The sequence below is a fragment of the Myotis yumanensis genome, unplaced genomic scaffold (assembly GCF_028538775.1).
Source record: "Myotis yumanensis isolate MYYU_CA2020_CCGP unplaced genomic scaffold, mMyoYum1.0.hap1 SCAF_6, whole genome shotgun sequence".
NCBI classification, from domain to species: Eukaryota; Metazoa; Chordata; class Mammalia; order Chiroptera; family Vespertilionidae; genus Myotis; species Myotis yumanensis.
Genome location: NW_027223757.1, coordinates 43987625 through 43991195, shown reverse-complemented (window position 1 = coordinate 43991195; position 3571 = coordinate 43987625). Strand labels below are relative to the sequence as shown.

The 3571-nt window shown below is 37.5% G+C and overlaps 1 non-coding gene across 1 annotated transcript; it reads right to left on the bottom strand.

Moving 5' to 3' along the window:
• Positions 1-2939: 2939 nt before the first annotated feature.
• On the bottom strand, positions 2940-3046 carry LOC139013430 (U6 spliceosomal RNA). Its single transcript, XR_011472063.1, has one exon. It is a non-coding gene; the product is annotated as a U6 spliceosomal RNA (small nuclear RNA).
• Positions 3047-3571: the final 525 nt, after the last annotated feature.

Sequence of the window (3571 nt, the reverse complement as noted above, 5' to 3'; positions counted from 1 at the left end):
TGTTGGGCAGTCTCACTAATTCACTATAAATAGCAGGGCCATCCAAAGGATGAGGAGGTAATTTTGTGCAGTGAGCTCTCCTTTTAGGACATTAGGCTAATTTATTATTTGGCCTCTCACTATTTTGCCCTCTTTCTAACTAGTTAGAGTGACTCCTAGAGCAAATCATTATTTATAATTCTTTGTACAGTTTCTAGTATTTGTGGCATTTGCAGTTACCTGTTTGAGCCTTTTTTTTTTTCTTACACATATAGATATAAATGTGTATGTATTGGTTGAACCATATGTAATTGCCATTTGGTAAGTCAAAATGGCGATTTCTGGTTTTAAAAATGCATTTCAGAGACAGGCATATCCAATATAATAAAAGGGTAATATGCAAATTACCCTTTTATTCCCTCCCTAACAGCAGAATGACTGGGAATGACTGGTCACTATGACACACACTGACCACCAGGGGGCAGACGCTCAATGCAGGAGCTGCCCCCTGGTGGTCAGTGCGCTCCCACAGGGGGAGCTCTGCTCAGTCACAAGCCAGGCTGATGGCTGACAGTACAGCGGTGGTGGTGGGAGCCTCTCCTGCCTCCTCAGCAGTGCTAAGGATGTCCGACTGCAGCTTAGGCCTGCTCCCCGTTGGCAAGTGGGCATCCCCCGAGGGCTCCCGGGCTGCCAGAGGGATGTCTGACTGCCAGCTTAGGCTCAATCCCCTGGGGAGCGGGCCTAAGCCAGCAGGTGGTTTTCCCCCGAGGGGTCCCAGACTGCAAGAGGGACCCCCCCCCCCAAGTGCACAAATTTTTGTGCACTGGGCCTCTAGTAAGTATAGAAAAAAACAACACCCATATATACAAAGGCCCCAAATATATTAAAATTAAGTTTAAAAAGTGATCATGTTTTATTGTTGCCAACTTTGCTTTTGTGACTACTTTTAAAAATTCATACTAACTTTTCCCTTTTTGAATTTTATTATAGGCTGATCACTCTTCACAGATTCAATTTGCTCAAACACACCATATTTTGGTATTAAGTTGTTGCAACAGTCTTCAAGAGCAACTTTAAGAAGCTTCTTTGTAGTTCAAGCACATTTTAAAAAGTATTTTTGATTTCTGGAAACAACAATTTGTTGTAGACCCATCTGGATTTATTTCCGACCCAAGATATGGATTCAGACACTTTCACACTTGTCTCATTCCTTTGGATGGAGAATGGTATTGGAGACTAAAAATCTGGAAGCTAAGATCCATGTCAGATTGTTATAAATGAAAATCAGTAGTAGTCAAAATACTGCTGTTATAAGGCCATTAAGTTTTTAAACTGTTATTTCAATAATCCTATACATCTAATTGAACACTTCTTTAATGATAGTGATATGAGATGCTTGATATAAAGATTTCTGATGTAGCACAGTGCCTAGTGATAGCGCAGGGTGTGAATGTGGGATAGAGTGGCTGAGGTGACGTGGAGGGCAAGATCCTTGAGAGGGAAGATTTCTATGAATAAGAGTCCAGAGTGTTGAATAGATAAGTTGTGAGACATCAAGAATGATGATAGAATTGGTGGCAGAGAAGATGGTGAGCCAGAAGATAAAAACTTTAGTGAGTTAAAGGGAGTAATTGGAGTTCTGTAACAAGATGGAAGGGTGGGTAATATTGATTTATATAATGTAAATCAAAGGATTTGGGATTATTGAGGGATGAGAAAATAGAACAGAGCTAGGTAGGAGAATCCCTACCTATTATCATTCCAATATGATGGGTGAAAAATGATATTTGATTTTTGTACTTAAATTCCTTCTTTGATTAATAGTAAATCTTAAAACATTCCTTTGAATTTTTAATTTTCATGTGAATTATTAGTTTATTATGTCCTGGGTTATCTATTTTTCTATTACTAATTCCTAAGAGCATTTTTGCATACATTATGATTGTTCAACTTTATCTGCCATAATCAGTTCAAATATTTTCCTGGATTCTGTGTATGCAGGAATTTGTTATAGGGATTTGGCATGTGATTGTGGGAGCTACTTAAACCATATCATCTCTGTTAAGCAATTATTTTTGTGATTGAGGCTGGAGCATGAGCAAGTATAAGCTAGAACTCAGAAACCAAAGCAGGAGCTCAGGAGGCCTAACTAAAATCTGGGTCAGTTCTTATTGCATCAGACAGGACTGGGACCAGGATGAGGTAGGTGAGGCTTCTAGATTGCCAAGTTAGTCGGCATGGAATGCACTCTCGGGTTCATGCCATTATAGGGTGGTACTTCCACAAATCTGAGAGTGACTGTCTCCTACACTTTGGCATGTTAGGGGTCTTGCTTACCTTATCTTGGTCCTGACTTTCTCACATCTTGATGGCGTGGTGTCCTGCAGAAGCTCAGGACCTTGGTCATGTCCCAGGAGTCACACACACCTGGCCCAGGAGTCAGGGAAACTGAAAGAGGAGCCAGCAGAAAGTGGAACAGTTTCGGGTCCAGCTGCTGTCTCATACCAACAAGACGAGTCATGAGATGAGTGATGAAGTGTGTGAGCTATAAATGGTGGCTGCTCATTTTCATGCCCAAAGCTCTCTCATGACCCACTCTTGCAGGAAACATACAAGAAAGGGAATTTTTGGAAATGTAGTTTGACCCACCCAAGTTGACACATCATAAACCCACCACAGAGGGCAAAAGTTAATTCTACTTAGATTCATCTATTCAATCAATTAAAAGTCCAGGAAATTTTTGGAGACATGACTAAATGTTTCTATAGTTCATTTAGAGTAATACATAAGAAGAACTAAAGATGTTCTTTAAATATAATGAAGAGTTCTTTCTTCAGTAGATATCAAAACATAATATAAAGCTAAAGTAATCAAAGCTGATGTTACTGCTGTAGGAAGAGACAGACCAATTGAACTGTAGAGAGACGACAAAAAGATGACCATGTATATATGGCCATTTAAAAAAAATGGAACACTTCATGAATTTGCATGTCATTCTTGCGCAGGGGCCATGCTAATCTTCTCTGTATCGTTCTAATTTTAGTATATGTGCTGTCAAAGCAAGCACTGGCCATTTTATATATAAAGAAAGGTTGTTTTAAATAGTTAAGCAAATGAGTACTTTTTTTTCACTAAAGGATATTATGACAGTAGTTTAAAAAATATTGATCTTATCTACACCCTCATACAGAAATCAATCTCTTCATGGGTGACAAAATTTAAATGCAAAAAAAGTAAAATAAAACCTACCAGAGCTGAGTATTTTTCTAAGTATTTCATGACATTAAAACCAGAAGTATATAACTGATTATATAAAACTTTGGCTATATCTATTAAAAAATACTACATACAAATTCAAAAAACAAACAATAATCCAGGAAAATATTTGAACTAAACATGGCAGAGAAAATTGATCAGTCCTCATGTATATTTAAAAATATGTTCTTTAAAATAAAAAATAGAAATGTAGATGGCCAAAGACATAATAAACTGACAATTGATAAAAGAATTGAAATTTCAAAGTAATATTTTAAATTTCACTGTTTATAAAAAAATCAATATAAACAGCAGTTAAATATTATTTTCATCCATC